At 47.0% G+C, this 22322-nt stretch overlaps 1 long non-coding RNA gene across 1 annotated transcript; it reads right to left on the minus strand.

Annotated features, from left to right (window-relative positions):
- Positions 1-2557: 2557 nt before the first annotated feature.
- Positions 2558-8892, minus strand: LOC128115629 (uncharacterized). Its single transcript, XR_008220238.1, has 3 exons — positions 8764-8892; positions 4818-4997; positions 2558-4425 (listed from the first exon to the last, which is right to left on the minus strand). It is a non-coding gene; the product is annotated as an uncharacterized LOC128115629 (long non-coding RNA).
- Between the last annotated feature and the right edge of the window lie 13430 nt (positions 8893-22322).

Raw genomic sequence — 22322 nt, forward strand, 5'->3', positions numbered from 1 at the left:
TCACCAGGAACTCCAAGCCATTTATGGACGTCTCTTTTAGCTTCCACCAGAACCCTGAAGGTAGGGGAGAAGGTTTATCATCCTGTAGAAGGGCAGGCCCAAGGGAACTTCCAGGCCTCTCTTGTAGAGTAACCCATCCAGTCATGGCCTCCAGTCTGTGCTGGACAGGGGTGTTTTGGTTTGATAAGCCCAAGGCCCTTCCAAGAAAACTGCATTCTGTAGTCACAAATAATCCTGATTCCAACAGTGAGTTTGAGGCCAGCCTGGTCTATTTGAGACCCTGTTTCACAAAAACAAGAGAGAGGGGATTTGAACGTTCAGAACACAGAGAAATGATGTCTGGGACGAGGAGAGTAATGCTGATTGCCCTGATCTTATCATTACACGGTTTTGGTTTGTTTGTTTGTTTGTTTGCTTTATTTATTTTTTTTAAATAGTGTCTCATGTAGACCAGGCTGGCCTTGAACTCACCAAGTAGTTGCAGCTAGTCCTTGAACTCCTGATTCTTTACCTGATGAGTGTGGGGATCATAGGGCATGAACCACTGTCACCTGACTACCATTGTATACAAGAACAAAAATGTCACACCGTGCTCCATAACTCATTAAAGTGTTTCTATGTCAGCTAATGAATACAGGCTTTAAAAAAAAACCCTGGAGTTCACTTCCCAGCACCCTGATGGGGCAATTCACAACCACCTGTAACTCTAACTCCAGAGGATCCAGTTCCTTTTTCTGGCCTCCACAGACACTTAAAATCATGCAAGCAAACACACATACATGTACAATAAACAAAATAGCTGGGCGTTGGTGGCATACTCCTTTAATCCCAGCACTCAGTGGGGAGAGGCAGAGGTGGCCAGTTCTCTGTGAGTTCAAGGCCAGCCTGGTCTACAAATCAAGTTCCAGGATAGTAAGAGCTGTCACACAGAGAAACCGTGTCTTGGAAAACAAACAAACAAAAAAAAGGGTGTTCACTTCCTAACCCTATTCTCATGCATGAATTTGACCTTATTTAGAAACAGGGTATTTGGGACAGCTGGAGATAGGGTTTAGTGGCTTAGCAGTGAAGAACACTGGTTGCTCTTGCAGAGGGCCTGGATTCAATTCCCAGCACCCACACAGCAGCTCACAGCTGTTTGTAACTCAGTACCAGGGAATCTAACCCCCTACCCCAAGAAGCCCTAAAATGAAAAGAAAGAGGGTTATTTGTCAAGGCAATCAAATTGGGTTAGACCAATGTCTGTGAGGCTGGAGGATCACGTGAGCTGAGGAGCTCACACCTCACCTGAGCAAATAGTGAAAAACAGAAAGCTGGGGGCCGGCAAGACAGATCAGCTGATGAAGGTACCCGGACCCCACGTGGCAGACAGAGAGAGGTGACTCCTACAAGATGTCCTGTAACCCCCATACATACATACACACACACACACACACACACACACACACATTTCAAAAAAAATTATTTCTTTTTAATTTTTAAGAGTGAAAAGCAGAAAAAAAGAGATTTATTCAATGTAGCTCTACGAGGAGGAGGGATGAAGAGATCCAGCGAACCCCACAATTCAACTTCTTTTTATCCGATGTGTAGAGTGCTGAGGTGACCTACTTGGTGTCTGTGTAGGATGCACAAAGCCCTTGGTTTGATCTGCAGCATTGCCAAAAAGAGTTTTAGTAATGATAATAAATACAGGGGCTGGAGAGCTATTTCAGTAGCTAAGAGTGCTGGCTGCCCTTCCAGAGGTCCCAGGTTCAATTCCCAGCACCCACACAGCAGCTCACAACTGTCTGTAACTCCAGTTCCAGGAGATCCAATGTCCTCTGTCCTCTTTGTGTATTACGAACATAAAACACACATAAAGTAAAAAATAAATCTTTCTAAAAATAATAAATGGAAGGAAATTTGGATATACAGAAGACAGGGAAAATGTCATATAATGATGTACAGCTGACCTACAAGTCAAGAAAAAGGCATAAAGCCTCTTTGGGGCCTTCAGAAGAAAAATGGGCAGCCGATACCTCGATTTTGGACTTCTGGACTCCTAAACCACAGGAGAGTAAATATTGTTTTATTTCTCATTTACTTATTTAGGTTTTTTTGAGACAGGGTTTCTCCTTGTAGTCCTGGCTGTCCTGGAACCAGCTCTGTAGATCAGGTTTGCCTCCAACTCAGAGGTCCGCCTTCCTCTGCTGCCTGAGTGCTGGGACTAAAGGCATGCATCACCATGCCCTGCTTACTTCTGTTTTAAACTGCCAAATTCGTGGCGCTTTTTAACGCTGGAGAAGTAATACGATCTCTAAAACTTTCTTCGTTTTTTTATGATCAGTAGTCTTACTATGTATACCAGGCTGGCTTTGAACACACAGAGATCTTCCTGAGTGCTGGGATTAAAGGCATGTGATCAGTGCTTTTTTTTTTTTTTTTTTTTTTTCTCTGTGTAACAGCCCTGGCTGTCCTGGAACTCACTCTGTAGACCAGGCTGGCCTCGAACTCGCAGAGATCCGCCTGCCTCTACCTCAGTGCTGGGTTTAAATAATATTTACATAATATTTAGTAGTGGTGTACAATCAGCAATGTGTGTTCTATACTAGGATGTGCCAGGCAAAATAAGCTCACTGGTGAGAAAGTGGCAAGTCTGTTTATTGAGTAACCAACTGCTTTCTAATTGGAATTGAGGCCAGCTCCACCCAGGGAATTCACATCTGGTACTGTAAACCTGGTCAAAAGCCCATGGCTGTGGGGTATCACCCTGTAGTGGAGAAGCTTCACGTTTTGCAAATGGGTATGATGTGCCTTCTAAATAATGATGTTTATCCGCATGGGTTAGTCCCACTGGTGGCTATTTATTTATTTATTTATTTGATTTTTCGCGACAGGGTTTCTCTGTGTAGCTTTGCGTTTTTCCTGGATCTCGCTCTGTAGACCAGGCTGGCCTCGAACTCACAGAGATCCGCCTGCCTCTGCCTCCCGAGTGCTGGGATTAAAGGTGTGCGCCACCACCGCCCAGCAAAAGAAGTCTTTTTGTTTTGTTTTGTCTTGGCCAGGTGTGGTAATGCACACCTTTGACCCCAGCACTCAGGAGGCAGAGGCAGACAGATCGCTGTAAATTCGAGGCCAGCCTGGTCTACAAATCGAGTTCCAGGAGAGCCAGGACTGTTATACAGAGAAACCACGCCTGGAAAAACAAAAAGAAGACACCTCTTTTTGCAGTAGGTAGCAATGACTGCAGACTCATGACTGGTCAAAGTGCTCAGAGTAAGTGACTATTGAATGATACGCCACAAATAGGAAGTCCTAGAATGATCCTCTCCAAGGCTCAGGGACCGTGATGGAGTGAACAGAAAGCGAGATCTGAAGCATGAGGTGGAGGGCTGTAGGATTCTGCCTCCGCGGTGCAACCTGGACATAGCATTCTTCAGCTCAAAGCATCTGTGATTGATTACTGGCTCCAGACCAGCACAGAACAAAGCCCAGCAGCGTCCTGCCGTAGGGCAGGGAGGCGCTCAGGAGGCCTCGACTTGCCCTAAACAGCTCCAGGTAATCTGATAGCTGCTGGGGGAGGGAGAGTTTCTTCAGTGACGTCGTCATGGGTAAGGTGGCCACGCTCAGATAAATAACCTGTCATTCATGCTCCTGTGAGTCACCCTGATGAAACTCATTGAGTATTGGGACACACACACACACACACACACACACACACACACACACACACACATCAAAGAGTGATTAGCTGGGAGGAAAGGGACCAGCTACCACCGGAGGGTGGGAAGAGAGCTTGGTGGAGGGAGAATAAGATCAAAATACATTTTGTTGTTGTTTTTTTTTGTTTTTCGAAGCAGGGTTTCTTTGTACACTTTTCTTTCTCACTCTGTAGACCAGGGTGGCCTGGAACTCACAGAGATCCACCTGCCTCTACCTCAGTGCTGGGTTTAAAGGGACATACCACTACTGCCCAGCCAAAATACATTTTTTTTTGGGGGGGGGGGTGTTTCGAGACAGGGTTTCTCTGTGTAGCTTTGTGCCTTTCCTGGATCTCGCTCTGTAGACCAGGCTGGCCTCGAACTCCCAAAGACCCACCCAGCTCTGTCTCCCGAGTGCTGGGATTAAAGGAGTGCACCACCACTGCCCGGCTAAAATACATTTTTATATATCTATAAAAATGTCAATGAAATTGTCATTATAATTAACATATACTGGTAAAAATATAAAATAACCAGATAAAAAATATTTCGAAAATTTTCCTTTTCCCAGATGTTCTCAGACTTTACCAGGCTGAAGAAACTTCACGGTCACATGAAGTGAAGGGCTGCCAGCCATCATGTTGACAAAGCAGATCCGCTGAGGATCTGATCAAGGAGAAAGCAGGCGGGCATAACTGGCTGGGCTGGTTTTCTCACAAATCTCAGTAACTTCATCCCAAAGAGACTGAATTGTAAAGGCAATTGACTCAGGAAGGGGGTTGAGCAGCACCCTACTCCCCCACTTCCCCCCACAAACACCCCCCCACACACACACACACCGGAGTGAGGCTAGCTTTGCTCTCCTGGGGAAACCGGGTGAGTCAGCCGCCCTCTGCCCGGGAGGAACCCTTTCTATGGGGATGCACCTGTGCAAGGTGGACTGGGTCAGAAATGAGCCAAGATGTGAGCAACAGGCTGATGCCTCAAAATCAAGAGAGTGAGTCATGCCATCTGAGGAAAGGATCGGGCCACTTCCCTGCGGAGGCGACGTCTCACTGAGCAAGGTCTGGCCAGAGTCCTGGGCCCTGAGAGGGCAGAATTGTGTGTCATTTAGAGACAAACAGAGAAGACACCTACCAGGAACGCTCGGGTGGTTTTTCTAAGGAGTGTTTCACTGATAATGGGTCAGCGCTCTCTCCTGGGGGGGGGGGAGATACAAAGCCGTCCATTCTTGTCTTGCCTCCAGAGTTCTCCCTCTCATCCCTTCTGGCCATCCACTCGGGACAGAGCTCACTTTTGCACAGCTGAGAAACAGGACTTAGGAAAAAAAAATACATAGAAAATGTGGAACTGCTAATTGCCTCTTCTTCTTAAGTACATTTTTCTTTAAAAAGAAATGTATTTGTTTTTATTTTACGTGTACTGGTGTAGTGCCTGAACCTATGTCTGCGTGGTACATGTGAAGTACCCTCAGAGGCCAGAAGAGGGGGCGGGGTTCCCTGGAATTGGAATTACAGATAACTGTTAGCTGCTATGTGGGTGCTGGGAATGGAATCCGGGTCCTCTTGACAGCTGAGTCATCTCTCCAGCCCCCTCAACTACATTTTGTTAGACGGCTTTGGGGATGGGGGAAAGGCCTTTGTCTAACGCTTTCAAAATATGGCTAGCACAGCTAAGCTCTGTCTACATCATTAAAAACAGCAGTAACAACCACTAAACACAAAACACAGTTAGTGGCCCCATTCGGGCCTTCCTGGGGCGTGGCCCACAGTCAAGGGAAGTGACCCAAAGAGAAGGCCATGTAAGTCTTGAGAACAGAGTTGACTCTTGTGAAAAGAACACTGATGTCCAGAACATGGAGTAGGGCAAGGGCCCAGGCTGCAGAGGGCAAGGTCCTGTGGACCCCTCTCAGGAAACGCAACCTGGCTAGAACAAGTACAGAGCAGACTCTCTGGGGCCCCCGAAGGAGACCCCATTTCTCCTTGCAGAACTGCAAGGAAACAGCACTGAACTCCACAGAAACTGACATCAGTTCCTTGTTTTGTCCTGATCCCCACACCAGTGCCCATCAGCACCACCACCCAGTGTAGAGAATCCCCACACCAGTGCCCATCAGCACCACCACCCAGTGTAGAGAATCCCCACACCAGTGCCCATCAGCACCACCACCCAGTGTAGAGAATTCCCACACCAGTGCCCATCAGCACCACCACCCAGTGTAGAGAATTCCCTGGAGCGAACTGCTCTGAGGCAGAGCTTCTCCATCCAGGGACTTTGGGGACATCTGGAGGCATTTTTTTTTTTTTTTTTTTAACCACAAATAAGACATAAGGGCTGGCAGGATGGCTCAGAAGGTCAAAGAACCTGCTGCCAGGCCTGACATGGTCTAAATTCAATCCTGAGAATCCCCATGACAGAGGGAAAAGAACCAACTCCCACATACTGTGGCATGCATACCTACGTACAGACATAAATAAGTAAACAAACAAATAAATAAATTTATGTTTAAAAAAAGATGTATGGGGGCTGGAGAGATGGCTCAGTGGTTAAGAGCACTGGCTGCTCTTCCAGAGGAGCCGGGTTCAATTCCCAGCACCCACATGGCAGTCACGACTGCCTGTAACTCCAGTTCCAGGGGCTCTAACGCATTCACACCAATGCATATAAAATAAAGTTAGAGGTTGGGGATTTAGCTCAGTGGCAGAGCGCTTGCCTAGCAAGCGCAAGGCCCTGGGTTCGGTCCTCAGCTCCAGAAAAATAGATAGATAGATAGATAGATAGATAGATAGATAGATAGATAGATAAATAAAGTTAAATAAATTTAAAAAAAAAGATGTAGCAGGTGATAGTCAGGATCTTGAAAAATACCCTATGATACAGTCCTAAAAGAAAGACCTCACAGTTTGTTCCTGGGAACCCATGTAGAGGAGGTATAAGGAGAGAAAGGGAGAGATACCAAGAAGGACATGAGAATCAGCAGTAATCCAGCAAGTGCTGCAGGCCCGTAATCCCAGCATTTGGTGGGCAGAAGCAGGGATAAGGAGTTCAAGGTTATCCTCATCTGTAGTTTGAGTTCCAGGTCAATCTGGACTACAGGAAAATCTACCTCAAGAAACAAACAAAAAACAAAAAACAAAAAATACCAGCCAGGCGGTGGTGGCGCACACCTTTAACCCCAGCACCACTGGGGAGGCAGAGGCAGGCAGAGCTCTGTGAGTTCGAGGCCAGCCTGGTCTACAGAGTGAGTTCTAGAACAGCCTGGGCTGTTACACAGAGAAACCCTGTCTCGAAGAAGAAGAAGAAAAAAAAAGGCAATAAAACAATTTGATGGTGAACTTGGGACTACACTATCAGACTAGGGGCCCAACCAACTGCCGTTCCAAGCTCCCAAAGACTAGACAGTCTAGATTTTTCCATCCTCTTTCTTATATGGCCTTGCCACACCCACCACACCTACATTCTCGCACAAAGCCTGCTCTCCATGCAACTAAATCCCATTGATTGATTGATTATTGATTGGATTTGATTTCTGCAGTGATGGGATGAACCCACAACCTCATACATGCCAGGCAAGTGCTCTACCACTAAGCTATATCCCCAGCCAAAAAAAAAAAAAGGAAAAAAAACTTCAGTGAAGCAGAGCCGGGAGAGGTTTCTCACATAGACGGAAGCACAGGGGCTAACAGAGGGTTTTGTTTTGCATTGATTTGGTTAGATCTTGGGCCTTTTGAGGTGGGGGTCTCATGCTAACTCCTGATTGTTCAGCCTCTACCTCACCAGTGCCCTGATGACAACCCTGTGCCACCATGTCCCACTCTGAACACCACAGTAATAAAGCCAATTGTTTGGTTTTCTTTGGAATATGATATTTAAGCTTTATACGGTCTACTTAAAAAAACATTTTAAGTGTGTAGAGGTCTTGTCTGCATGTATTATCAGCACACTACCTGGCAAGACTGGTACCTACTGTGGATAGACAGATGTCCTGGAGCCAGAGTTACAGACGGTTGTGAGCTGCCATGCTGGTGCTGGGAATTGAACCAGGTGCTCTCTGGAAGAGCAGCCAGGGCTCTTAACAGCTGAGCCATCTCTCCAGCCGGATGTTAACTTTCCTCGGGTTGTTCTATGTAGGGCTATTTAGATGGAGACTGCCTGACCTCCTGGGCCATGTTCAAGATCTGGGACGTATGTATATTTTGAGTATTTTACCAAGTGTTTCGGCCTCCCTTCGGCCTATGCAGAAGATAAGGTTTTCTAAATGTGAACTCTCCCTACCCCATCCCCAGGCTCACGACTTTAGAAACGGCATATCACAGCCACTTAACTTTTTCCAGACATAAAATAACCAACAGCTGTGATCCGCCCTGCGCCTGTGCCTCGTCACCTGTGTGGAGGTCACAGGACAACGTAGAGGAGCCAGTTCCCACCTTCCACCATGCGGCTTCCAGGGATCTGCTCAGGTTCTGGTTGTCAGACCCAGTGGCAACTGATTAACCCTCCCTGAGCCACGTCGCCCCGGCACCACCAACGAGACAGCTGGCGTGCAGTTTGGCCGGAGCCAAAACATCTCAAAACTCTTGTTCCAGCAGGGCGTTTATGCCCAGCACTCGGGAGGCAGAGGCAGGTGGATCTCTATGAGTTCGAGGCCAGCCTGGTCTATAGAGGGAGTTCCAGGACAGCCTGGGCTGTTACACAGAGAAACTCTATCTTGAAAATCAAAAAAACAAAAACAAACAAACAAACAAAAAACTAATCAGGCCAGGTTGGTGGCTCTTGGCCGTAATCCATCCCAGCACTCTGCAGGCTAAGGTAGAAAGTTCAAGTCCAGTCTTTGCTACAGAGTGAATTCCAGCCTCAGGAAAAGAAAAGACAGCGAGACACACGTCGATGCAGAAAGGAAGGGGATGCCACACGCGCCAGATTGAGGCTTTTCCTACAAAGACTCCCAGACCGTGCGCACGCTTTCAACATCGGGGGACGATACTGTAAGGGTGCGAGCTTTAGAAGGAACCGGACAAAACCACTTTTCCGGACATCAGACCTTATTAACTTAGCGCTGATTTCTTAAAGAGTTTCCACTGACCTTAAAACACGGAGCTCTAAGAAACTGATGTTTGCAGTTAGAGGGAAGAGAATCCCAGGGCGGCGCTCACGCAGCCACATCCGTAACCAAAACAAAGGGGAAATCCTGGTCCCCAACTCGGAGCCCAGGGACCGCCGCACCCCCACCCCCGCGCGTCACGTGATCGCCCTCTAGCCTTCCTCCGAGACAAAGAAGAGGGAGGAGACTCGGGAACAAAGTGCAAGGGCTGTCGAAACCAGACCTGGCGAGGAAGTTCTCCCCGTCTGAGTTTCTGTCTCCGTGTTTTACCTTACCCGAAGGATATTAAAAATTAACCCGAGCTGTAAAAGGGTTGACTGGGCCGATGCACCTGCCCATCTCAGCCTACCATGGAGGAGAGCCTCCTTGTGGGTGTCCTTCAGTCCTTCAGGCTGTCGCCTCCCACCTCCGGAGAGATCTGGGCTAACTTCCTCCCTGCCTCTCTCTGTTCAACATTCATGTATTTGGAGAAAACTGCCCTCGGACAAATGGACGTCACCAACGGAAACCTTGGAAAAGAAATTTGATGTTGTTTAGGAAAAATGCAACTGGAAGACAGTTGAAAACTGGATGGAGAACCAGGGACCCCCGCCCCCAACAAGCAGACACACAGAGAGACCGGCAGACAGTGAATGAAGATTAACGAACCAGGACCTGCATTCATGCTGAGACCACGTCCTCCATCTATTGCCTCTGACTTCACATCTGCAGACGATTTCCATTATCTAGAATATTTGTGACTGTCATACAACAGTCCCATACTTAGAAATAGATGCAATTATAAATAAAATCTGTTGAGCAGACTGTGAATTTTTTTTTTTTTTTTTTTTTTTTTTTTTTTTGGTTTTTCGAGACAGGGTTTCTCTGTGTAGCTTTGCGCCTCTCCTGGAACTCACTTGGTAGCCCAGGCTGGCCTCGAACTCACAGAGATCCGCCTGGCTCTGCCTCCCGAGTGCTGGGATTAAAGGCGTGCGCCACCACCGCCCCGCAAGCAGACTGTGAATTTAAATTTTTCACAAGAGGAATAAAAGCTCAGTTCTATGATTCGGTGTCGTGTTTAATCTGCCTTGCCATTTTCTTTTTACATTTATTATTGTTTATTTATGGGTATGGGTGTTTTGCTTTCATGTATGTATGTGAACCACCTCCATGCCTGGTGCTGGTGGAAGTCAGGGGGCATGGGAGCCCCTGGAACTGGAGTCAAGAATGGTTGGGAGTCACCATGGAAGTGCTGGGATGTGAATCGGGGTCCTCTATGAAAAAGTAGCTGCTGTTTTTTTAAAAATATTAGCAGCGCTGTTACTGGGCGAAAAGGTCATGAGATATGACAAAACCCAGTATCAGAGCTTTATCGTGAGTGTGTATGGGGGGGAGGCAGAAGAGAGTAACCACGCCTGGGGGAAACACACGTGCAGAAAGAGAGAGAGAGACTGGGGGAGGAGTCTGTGTCCGGCTTTTTAAGGATTGCCCTGCACATGCGCAGGTGGGCTTCCAGAGCCATGCCACGTATGCGCCGATTGCGTGACCACACCACGAGCATTACGTAATCACACAGTACACAGATGATGTAAGACATAAGACCCCTTGCTCAGCTACTGAACTGCGCATGTGCGGTCACACAGCTGGAGTGGGAGAATCCTAACAGTTGCGAATGCTTTTGACAGCTGAGCCATCTCTCCAGACCTGGCTTTGTCTTCTGGTTTGCAGCTTTGCCTTCGGCTTGGCCTGCTTCAGCCGCCGTCCTCCGGATGCCGTCTTCCGGATGCTGGAGACCCGTCTGTAAGTAGTGAAGCCCTTTCCCAACCCTAACACCCTCTTCAACATCACACACACAAAGCAAGTGTTAAGAATGACCCACTAGAGGGGCTGCAGAGATAGCTCAGAGGTTAAGAGTACTGGCTACTCTTCTAGAGACCTGAGTTCAAATCCCAGCACCCACCACCATCTATACATAGCTCCAGTTCCCAGGGATCTGAACATTCCTGGCCTCTATAGACACTGTGTGCAGGTGGTGTGGAGCTATATCTGTAGACAAAACAGCCGTACACACAAAATAAATGTCATTTAAAAAAAAAAGGCTCACTTGAGCCAGGTGTGGTTGCTCAAGCATTTAGTCCCAGCACTTGGGAGGCAGAGGCAGGCAGATCTCTGTGAGTTCAAGTCCAGCCTTGTCTAAAAATGAGTTCTAGGCCAGTTTAGGACCACACAGTGAGACAAAAAAAAAAAAAAAAAGGCTCATTAGAGCTGGATGTGGTGGTACATGCCTATAATCCCAGCACTTGGGATACTGAGGCAGAAAGATCACTTCAAGTTTAAGGCCATCTTGGGTTTTAACGTGAGTTCCAGGCCAGCCAGGACTATACAGGGACCCCCTGTCTTGCAAAAACAAACCAAACAAATAAACAAACAAAAAAGGATTTATTTTATTTTTAAGTGTATGTGTGTGTGTTCCAAGTTAGTTAAAGTCACCACATGGTGTTCAGAAGACACAAAGGAGGCAACACCCAGACTTTTGAATGCTCTGAAGGTAAAAGGTAAGCTGTAGGCAGTAGGCCACAGCTACCCACAAGCATTCTTAGTGCGATGCTAGCCCATAGGCATGAGGCAACAGCAGCCCCCAGCTCATCTACCTCCTAATAGAATTCCTTACGTTTCCAGGTCTGGGCCACTCACACGCTAGCTGAAGGAGGTCAGCACCTTCGGCAAGGCATCCGCCGCATCAGGCTGCCAGGGAACCAGAGTCAGGCCCGGCCTTGAATCAGTCCTCATGACTTCCGGTATGTCCTCGATTCCATCCAAGCCTGGCTGTCTTTCCTGGCTGCCAGTGTGATGACCTACAGTGACCAGGCTACACAGAAGCAACACCTGTGGCTTTCCACGAGTTCCCCCAGTGTCGTGATTCTACATAATCCCGACCGACTTGTGGTCGAGCTCTGCTCACCATGGCCCTGCCTCTCTGATCCTATTGCAATGTTTCAAGATGCAGCAGCCAACAGCCATGTGGACAGTGCATAGCTCCTCCCGTGGAAACCACAGCCGTCCTCAGCTTAGCCACACCCCACCTGCTGGGACACCGGCTCTGCGACACCTCAGCTTCTCCCACACAGAATCCTGTTCCTCCTCTTTCCTTCCTCCCTAGACCACATATCTGGCCTCCCCGCCTTCCATTTCTCCTTTCTACCTCATTTCACAAACTTCCTCGGGCTTCCTCTCTGGCTTACACCTGTGGAACATTACCTTGCCCGTCTGCTTCCCTGCCAGTGATCTCAGTACTGCAAAGAAAACTCACCCCAAACCCGAAAGCAAAGCAAAATGACTGTAGGCCTCCCCAGTGTTGGTTAGCCTGGTTGAACAGGATCACTGAAGGTCATTTAGTATCTAGAACAAAGGATCCACTGTGACTTTGCTGTTTCCTGTGATTACAGCCCAGATACCAGGAGTTACATGTTAATTTGCAGGTTGTGGTCCAATAGAAAAGCTTTTTTTTTTTGTTTTTTTTTGTTAAGACCACCTGCCTCTGCCTCCTGAGTGCTGGATCAAAGGCGTGGGCTGCCACACACAGCCAGTTTTGTATCTAACTTAAATTCATTCTGCTGTTCTAAATACCCAGTTTCCCAGTGTCTTAGAAGTAATTGTACCATCTACTGGTTCACTTGTTAATTGGAAAATTGGATAAAAAATAGGTTCTCAGCCGGGCGGTGGTGGCGCACGCCTTTAGTCCCAGCACTCAAGAGGCAGAGGCAGGCGGATCTCTGTGAGTTCCAGGCCAGCCTGGTCTACAGAGTGAATTCCAGATTCCAGGACAGGCTCCAAAGCTACACAGAGAAACCAAAAAAAGGTTCTCAGCCTTTTGGCTAAGATCATGTGGTCATATGCTCATTTCAAATTTGCATCAGAATTGCATTGGAATTTTCTTGAGAATTTTACTTTGACAGTATTTTCCCTCCACAGCCGTTTGGAATGTGAGCTCTGCCAACCACCCGCCATGTTCGCTTCTAGTCACTTTGCCTAACCCCTGTGCTGTGGTTTTTCTCCATCGTACCTAGCTAGGCCAAGTGTGGAGGCGGTTTCTCTGCAGACTTCCTCTTCCTCCATCTTTACCTTCTCTTCCCAGACTCTTCCCTTCAGTCCACACCTCTGCTAAGATGTGGCCATCTGTTTGGGTGGGAGCTCCACCTCAGCCCCTGGCACCCTGGCATCCCTGTACCCAAAGGGTCTGGAATGTTCTGGTGGAAGATCTACCTCAACTCCCCTCCCCCATCTCACTCCCCAACCCTCCCCCCAAAAGCCCACCACACAGCTCCTCCCCCAGAGCGGCTCAGGACCACTCCCACAGGGTATTTAAGCTGCATCCCTGGAAACAGACACCTGGTTTTCCAGTCTCTCATCCCCTTCTCCTTCCTCTCTGGGGGGCTGGAGAATCACCCAGGAATGCTTTACCCATTAAACCGGGGCTTTTTCTAATTCTGTCTGATTCTGATTTGGTCTTATTTGGATTGCTGTGTCGGCAGAGAGGCTTATCAGGGTGGAAAAAAAAGATCACCACCCTTGAAGAAAAATCACACAGCTGACCTGAGAACATCCATGTCCAGGGTCAGGTCCTGGGTTCCCACAGTCAGCCTTTCTCCTCAGTATGGATGGGAAGAGGTACGACTTAGGTGAGAGGTCACCTCTACTTCACGCTAAAGTCCTCTCACGTTCTCTCCCGTTGCTCACCAGATCTTCCTAGAACCCTGGAGTTGGGAACCAAAGTTTCTACCATGACATTATACTCGCCATCAGGGGAGGATCTCTGTGTGTGTGTGTTTCCTTGGAGGATTCCCTTTCATCCTGTGGTTCACTCGTAGATCACACATTTACGTGAACAGTTGGTCACTTCCCCTTTAAAAAAGGCTTCTGCTTGTTAAGTAAAACTGGCCTCAGACTCACAGAGGTCTGCCTCCGGAGTGCTGGGCTTAAAGGTGTGTGCCATATTTAACATGTTTTAATGTGTTAAACCACTCATTTGAATGAATTAAACATGAGTCTTCCAGGTGACCAGCATTTTATCAATAAAGTGTTTCAAACACGACAGTGTCCCAAATGAAACTGAAATTATGACAAGCTTAAATAAATCAAGGCAAACTTTTTTTAAATTTTTTTGAAAATTATTTATTTTTATTTCATGTGCATTGGTGTTTTGCCTGCATGTATGTCTGTGTGAGGGTGTCAGATCTTGGAGTGACAGACAGTTATGAGCTGTCATGTGGGTGCTGGAAATTGAACCCGGGTCCTCTGGGAGAGCAGTCAAGTGCTCTTAACCGCTGAGCCATCTCTCCAGTCTCCCTCTTTTTTAAAATTTTTAAAATTGAATTTATTTATTTATCTTGTGTGTGTGTGTGTGTGTGTGTGTGCGAGTGCGTGCGTGCGTGCGTGCGTGCACACCCATGTCACTGTGTGCAAGTGGAGGTTATAGGACATCTTCCGAGAGTTGATTCTCTCCTCCTACCAAACAGGTTCCGGGTCGCTAGGCTTAGCGGCACATGCTTTTCCTGCTGAGCCATCTCACTGGCCTCAGGCAAACAGTTCTGTGCCTTTCGGTACACTGGCTAGACACAGCAGGAAACAGGTAGTCTGGCCTTTTGATGTATACGAGGGTTTGAAAACAGATTTCAAGATTTCTAGAATACCAGACGGTGGTGGCGCACACCTTTAATCCCAGCACTCGAGAGGCAGAGGCTGGTGGATCTCTGTGAGTTCGAGGCCAGCCTGGTCTACCAGCAAGTTCCAGGACAGCCAGGGCTATACAGAGAAACCCTGTCTTGAAACAAACAAACAAACAAAAAAAGAGTTCTGGGAAAACAATGTTTTTTACATTTATGACTTTCTTTTTTTAAAAGAAAAAAAAAAACGGTTTCAGCTTTATTTGCTTTATTTTATATGTATGAGTGTTTGTGTACCATGGGCATAACTGGTGCCTGAGGGGGTCCAAAGAGGGTGTCAGATGCCCTGGAAATGGAGTTAAGGTTGACTGTGGGCCACGGTGTGGGTGCTGAGAATGGGACAGGGATCCTTGGTAAGAGCAGCCAGTACTCTAAAGTGCTCAGCCACCTCCCCAGTCCCTAGGATTCCATTTTCAGTGGACATAGATATATCACTTGCCAATTTTCTTTTTTCTTTTCCTTTTTTTTTTTTTTCTTTTTGGTTTTTCGAGACAGGGTTTCTCTGTGTAGTTTTGGTGCCTGCCCTGAAACTCACTCTGTAGACCAGGCTAGCCTCGAACTCACAGAGATCCGCCTGCCTCTGCCTCCCGAGTGCTGGGATTAAAGGCGCGCACCACCACCGCCCGGCTCTCACTTGCCGATTTTCAATGCAGAGACTGAATGTTGGAAAGTCGGATCACTTTCGTAGTTCCTGTTCCCCAGGGACAGTTGCCCTCGCCTCACAGTCACACCTACCTGCGTCATCACTTTGTGGCATCACCGAAGGACAGCAGGTGAATTAGGACCCCCTGAGAGTGCCATGCACGAGCTGTGCGTGCAGAACGGCCTCGGAGTGGCCTGCAGGTGAGTCTGTGGAGTGTTCTCTTGATTATGATTGACGTGAGAGGGTCCAGCACACTGTGGGTGGTGCCACGCCTGGGCAGGTGGTCCTAAGAGGTATAAGAGAGGTAGCTGCCCACGAGCCTGAGGAGCAATCCAGTAAGCAGAGTTCCTCCATGGCTCCTGTCCCCAAGTTCCTGCCTGGAGTCCCTGCCTTGGCTTCCCTGGATGATGGACTCCCCAAATTGCTTTTAGTAGTGATGTTTATCACAACAATAGAAAGCAAACTAACGCGGAGGCTAAAGGCCAAGCCTTACAACCCGAGTGCCATCCCCAGAGCTCACACAGTAGAAGGTGAGAACCAACTGCTTCAAGTTGTTCTCCGACCTCCGCCCCGGAACCATGGTGCCTGTGCGCACACGAAATAACTAAATGTCAATTTTTTTTTTAAGCAATGAACTTTTATTACTGAGGTATATTCATTCTCTTTGTTAGTGATTACAAGCTTGGGAATCCACTCAAAAAATTTTAAAAAATTTATTAAATAGAGGACTGCATAATTAGAATTTTTTTGGATTGTATGTGTGTGTGTGTGTGTGTGTGTGGTCGGAGGACATCCTGTGGGATTGTGTGTGTGTGTGTGTGTGTGTGTGGTCGGAGGACATCCTGTGGGATTGTGTGTGTGTGTGTGTGTGTGTGGTCGGAGGACATCCTGTGGGATTGTGTGTGTGTGTGTGTGTGTGGTCGGAGGACATCCTGTGGGATTGTGTGTGTGTGTGTGTGTGGTCAGAGGACATCCTGTGGGAGCTGGTTCTGTCATTTCACTGTGTGGGTCCCTGGAGTCTAACTCAGGACGACAGCCTTGACAATAAGCACCTCTGCCCTCCGAGCCATCTCACCAGCCCCATAATTATGATTATTAGGCGAGGGTATTTTGCTTACTTGTAGTAGCAGATACCATACAAATTATACACCGGCACCAACACCACCCCCGATCAGCTTTCCTTAGTGTTTGTGTATTTAATGTGGTCCGAGATAATTCTGCTTTGTCCAATGTGGCCAGAGTGGCTGAAACCCTGGGTGTTGAGGATTAGGGCTTTCCCCCCAAGAGCGGTGGGAAGCCTCTGCTGTGGGAATGGAGTCATCACATGTCCCTCTGGTCACTGTGCCAAGAATGAGGTGGTAGGCGCATGGGCAGAGAGGAAGAGGCAGGTAGTACAGAGCAGTGAGGTGCCACAGACACCTGACCAAGTATGACTTCGCCTCACACCATTCCCTCCCCTTCCCTGTTTCTGTCTCTACCTCAGCACTCCCATTTTAGTGTGTCATTGTTCACCTTATTCATTGAGCTGGCGAGAGCGGAGTGTGGTGTGTGGGCTGTTTCAATTTGGTTTTTTGTTTCACTCTATTGGTGGAGGGTTTTTTTCCGGGGGGGAGGAGGGGATGTTCCTTTTAGATTTACTGATTTTTAAATTTTATGTGTTCTGCCTGTGTGTGTGTGTGTGTGTGTGTGTGTGTGTGTGTGTGTGTGTGTGCTAGTGCTCACTGCACACATGGCTGGTGCCTGCGGAGGTCAGCACAGGGTGTACAGATGCTTGTCAGCCTCCGTGTGGTACTGGGAACCGAACCCAGGCCCCTTGCAGGAATAACGAAGTGCTCTTAATGGACAGGCCGTCTCTCCAGTTCCTGGATTTGTTGTTGTTGTTATTGACAAGGTCTCCAATGTTCATCCCACCCTGTAACTCACTGTGTAACTCATTGTCTTCTGGCCTCAGCCTCCTGAGAGTTGGGATTTATTGGCATGTGCCACACCCAGTTAGGAAGTACCTCTCCTCCTCCTCCTCTTCCCTCCTCTCCCTCCTCCTCCCTCTCTTCCTCTTCTTCTCCTTCTTCTTTTTATTAACATTTCATTGCTTTTATTTATTTTATGGTGTGTGTGTGTGTGTGTGTGTGTGTGTGTGTGTGTGTGTGTGTGTGTACATGTTGGTGTGTGTTTCTGTGTGTGCACACGCACGTGCCAAGGTGTGTGTCTGGAGCTGAGAGGACAACTTGTAGAAATCAAGTCCTCCTGATGGCTCTGGGTCATCAGGTCATCGGGCTTGGTGATGGGTGCCCATCTTTACCTGCTGACCTGTCCTCACAGCTGGCTCATCAATGTTTCTTAAATTCTTGTTTGGAAACTTCTCCTGAATTTTTCTTCTCCTGTTTCTTCACCCCATTCTCTTCAGATATTTTAGTTTTCTGGTTTTTTTTTTCCTAGATGTTTTTCTTTTTGTTGTTGTTTGTTTGTAGACTATTGGTGAAATTATTAAGGCCACTCCACGTAGTTAAAAGGAAGATTTATTTAGTGGGTAACTTACAAATGAAGGGATAGGTAGGTCACGGGGTCTGGGGGAGGTGTATCGCAGTCCAGCGGTGTTCTCTGGAGCTCTGCTTGGCCCACCTCCACCGTCCAGGGTCCCGGAACAGAGAGAGCGCCCGCCGATCCAGCTCTCGGGTCTCCAGGCGCCTCCTCCCTTGGCCCTGCCTTGTAGGCGTGACAGTTGCCGAAGTCTCAATGGAGGTTGGAACTTCCAGATCAAAGCTGGAATGGCTACCCACTACAGTAAACAGGGTCTCATGTAGCCCAGGTTGGCTCTGAATTCACTATGTAGCAGGGATGGCCTTGAACTCCTGCTCTTCTTGATTCTACCTCCTGGATGCTGAGGTTACAGGCTTGTGTCACCATACCTCGTGTGCTTATTTGTGGGAGGGATTTTTCCCCCTACATTTATTTGTATTTCTCTGTGAGTGTTTGTGTGAATGGATACCCTGTGTGTGGGTGCTCATGGGTCCCAGAAGAGGGTATCAAATCGCCTAGAGCTAGAGTTACAAGTGGTTGTAAACCACTCAAGTTGGGTTCTGGGAACTGAACCCAGCTCCTCCAGAAGATCAGGAAGCACTCTTAACCTCTGAACCATCTCTCCAGCCCCCTTTATTTGTGTTTTTATAAAATGAGACCTCAACTTACATCCCGACTGGCCTGGAACTCACTCTATAGTCCAGGCTGACCTTGAACCTGTAATGATCCTCCTGACCCATCCTCCCCAGTGCTGAGAATAGAGGCATGAGCCACCTCACCTGGCTTTCTCAAAAGTCTTCAGAGCCTCAAGAATGATCTACCTTTCCTTCAAATTTGGGGGCTCCCAAAAATTCTGTCTCAATTTTCATTTCTTCTCTTTTTAGGTAATTAATTCATACTCGCTTGAAATGTCAGCCACAATCTTAATACTAATGACTGCCCTTCTGCTGTATCTAGCTATCTAGTTATAGTTAAGTGTATTCTTAAACTTCCTCCTTAGCTCCAGATGAGTTAGGGTGCGGGGGGAGTCTATTAAACATCTGACCAGAGTTTGCACATACTTGGCATGTGGACAGTGCTGAGCAGAGGCCAGTCCAGGATGTGGTGCCCACATCTGCGGACCAGCTGCCCAGGCATCTTACCGAACACTGTAACAGCATGCTAACAGACTCACCATTCAGTCAAGACCCACAGGTCCCTTAGTGTCCCCAGCACTGCCAGGCTACCCCCTGTGAGGGCAGCAGGGCAAGGAACCTTGTCCTAAAACGATCTGGTTTTAGGGTCTCTCTGTGTAGCCCAGGCTGTCCTGAAACTCACTTTGTAGACCAGGCTAGCCTCAAACATAGAGATCCTCCTGCCTCTGCTTCCCAAGTGTTGGGATTAAAGATGTGCGCCACCATGCCCAGCTTAGATGAAATGTCTTTAATAATGTCTTTAATAATCTGTACCTCTGTGTAGCTCAGGTGCCTTAGGCTCAGCTATGAATTCACTCTTCTCTCCAAATCTGCTGCCAGGCTCCTCCCCAGTCCTTACTCCCTGTCTCATTGAATGGGACAATTTACAGTGTCACCAGATCTGGAAAGTGGGAATCATCCCAAATCTTTCTTCTCTATGCTCCTACACTATGCCAGCCACATTCCCAAACACCTCTAGGGCCTGTTCTCTGTCTCCATGACCATCTCCTCACCATGTTTAGCTCAGGTCCAATGTTCTTTCTCCTTTCACATGGTTTCTGGGCCTCATCCTCTGCCCCGAAATCAGCCTTCCATACTAATACCAAAGGAATTTCTCCACGCATCTGACCAACCACTCATCACTCCCCAGGTTAGTCATCAGTGAGATAACATCCAAGCTCCTTATCATTTGCTCTTTACCACCAGCCATATCTCCCATCTTCCATACACTGTAATAATCTAGCCACATCCAACGGCTGCTAGCTTCCCAAGCTTGTCATAGAGTTTACCTACTGTTTGTTTTTGGTTTTGCTCTTTTGAGACAGAATATTGCTGTGTCGTAGAGCGTCTGGTTCCTAACTTGTGACTAGCATGGTGGCTGATCCTGAGAGTGATTGGGCCAAGCCTGCTGGTTCACACCCATAATTAGCAGAGTGGAGGTGGAGGAAGGAGGCCAACCCGGGTTACCTAGCAAGACCTCGCTTAAAAAGCAAACAAACAGTAAACATAGAGGACTTGCTTAAGTGAAGAAGCTTCATCAAGAAGAGCACCTTTTGTGCCCGGCACAGTGGCACATTCCTTTAATCCCAGCACTTCGGAGACAGAGGCAGGAGGGTCTTTGTGAGTTCCAGGTCAGCCTGGTCTACATCGTGAGTTCCAGGACGGCCAGAGATGTGTAGAGAGATCCTGTCTCAACATCCCTACATGGACGTATCCCCAAAAATGTGTTTTGTTTGTTTGAGACAGGGTCTTATTCTGGAACCCAGACTGACCTGGAACCCCTTCTGTAACCGAAGTTAGCCTCAAATTTGAGACAATCCTCCTGCCTCAGCTTCCAGAGTACTGAGATTATAGGCGTGAGACACCATGCCTGGTTTTAGAAACTTACTACAAAGCAAAATTAACCTATAAATAAAAAAGAAAACGTAGCGCTGAAGTCTCAACCGACACAAATTAATAAAATGTCACTAAGCAAAGACCAGAGCTTATCAGCTAGATAGGCTTCCGATGGAAATCATGTTTATTTAATTGGCACATAAAGAGTATACACACACATATCGTATATTTTGTCTAACATTTTATTATGTTTTATTTACTCAGTGTGTGTGTGTGAGTGAGTATGTGACAGAGTGCGTCTGTGGTGGTCAGAGGTCAAAGAATAGGTTCTTTCCTTCCGCCACGAGGGCTAGGGATTTAACTCTGGTACTTCTGGTGTGGTGGCAGGCGCTTTTGTCGCCTGGGACACCTCACTGTCTCTCATGGGATATTTTGATACAGGTAAACACTGTATAATGTTTGAATCATGGTAAACATATTTATCTCCTCAAACATTTTCATTTCTTTGTAGCAAAAAACAAACAAACAACAACAACAAAAGACATTTAAAACCTTTTCTTCTAGGGGCTGGAGAGATGGCTCAGTGGTTAAGAGCATCAGCTGCTCTTCCAGAGGACCCTGGTTCAGTTTCCATCACCTACATGGCAGCTCATAACCTTCTGTAACTCCAGTTCCTAGGATCGACATCCTCACCTGGCCTCTGTCAGCAGGCACACAAGAGATGCACAGACATACCCCCAGGCAAAACACCACACCCACATGCATAAAAAAAAATAAAAGAAAATAAATGTTTTGTATAGCTTTTAAAATATATAGACTAAATCTACAAACCCAGCACTCCAGCGTATAGGAAGAGGAAGCAGAAGGATCAGAAACTCAAGGTCAGCCCCAACTGCCTAGTAGTTGTTCTTGCTGAATATAGTTTTGTATTGTTAAAGTTAAAACTTTATTCTTATTTAGACAAAAAGGGGGAAATGTTGTGGAATATTTCTTTACATTGTGTGAAGATATGTCACTGTCGTTGGTTTGATTAAAAAAAAAGAAAAAAAAAAAAAAAAACGCTGAACGGTCAATAGCTAGGCAGGATTTCCGGGGCAGAGAGAACACTGGGAAGAAGGCGGCAGAGATGCTAGGAGACACAGAGCAAGCAGGATGGACACTATGGAGATGAGATAATAAAGCCATGAGGCAGAAAGAAAATTTAAAAAAATGGGTTAATTTAACTTAGTTAGAAACAGTCCTAAGCTATCAGCCGAGCTTTCATGATTAACAATAAGTCTTTGCGTCATTTTTTTGTGAGCTGGTGACCCAAAGAAAAATCTGTCTACACTCCAGAGTTTCAGAGCTGGAGGCAGGAGGATCCAAAATTCAAGGTCAGCCCCAACTGCCTAGTAAGTTTAGGGCAAGCTTGAATAAAATAAGACCTTATCTTTAAAAGAAAAAAGGTGGGGTAGGATTCTTCAGAGACGACTCGGTGGTTAAAAGACTTGTTGCTCTTGCAGAGGACCTGGGCTCAGTTCCCAGCACCTGAATGGTGGATTACAACCATCTGTAACTCCAATCAGAGAGGATCCAACCTGCTTTGTGAAGTACAGACATGCATGCCAGCAAAACACTTACGCACATAAAACAAAATAAATAAATGTAAAAATAGCACATAATCATTATCCATAATCAATCTATTATATAATAAAACACCACAACTTATTGTATAATAAAGCATCACAACTTGCGTAATTTTATTTTAGCATTATTTTTTTGGCATGTGGGAATGAATCCTAAGGCCTTTCACACACTAAGTGGGCACTCTACCGCTGAATGCATTCCTCAACCCATAACACAATTATTTTACATTTATTTGTTTGTTTGTGCATGTGTGTGTGTGTGTGTGTGTGTGTGTGTGTGTGTGTGTGTGTGAGAGAGAGAGAGAGAGAGAGAGAGAGAGAGAGAGAGAGAGAAAGAGAGAGAGAGAGAGAGAGAGAGAGAGAGAGAGAGTCATGAGCACACACATTCATATGTGAATACCCTCAGAAGCCAGAAAAGACTCTAGAGTTACAGGTGGTTGTGAGCCACCCAATTTGAGTGCTGGGGAACCCACTCCGTTCCCCTGTAAGAGCAACAAGTCCTCTTAACCTCTGAGTCATTTTTCCAGTCCTATTTCATATTATA

Source organism: Peromyscus californicus, unplaced genomic scaffold, assembly GCF_007827085.1.
Source record: "Peromyscus californicus insignis strain IS unplaced genomic scaffold, ASM782708v3 Scaffold_1__1_contigs__length_55948999, whole genome shotgun sequence".
Lineage (NCBI taxonomy): Eukaryota > Metazoa > Chordata > Mammalia > Rodentia > Cricetidae > Peromyscus > Peromyscus californicus.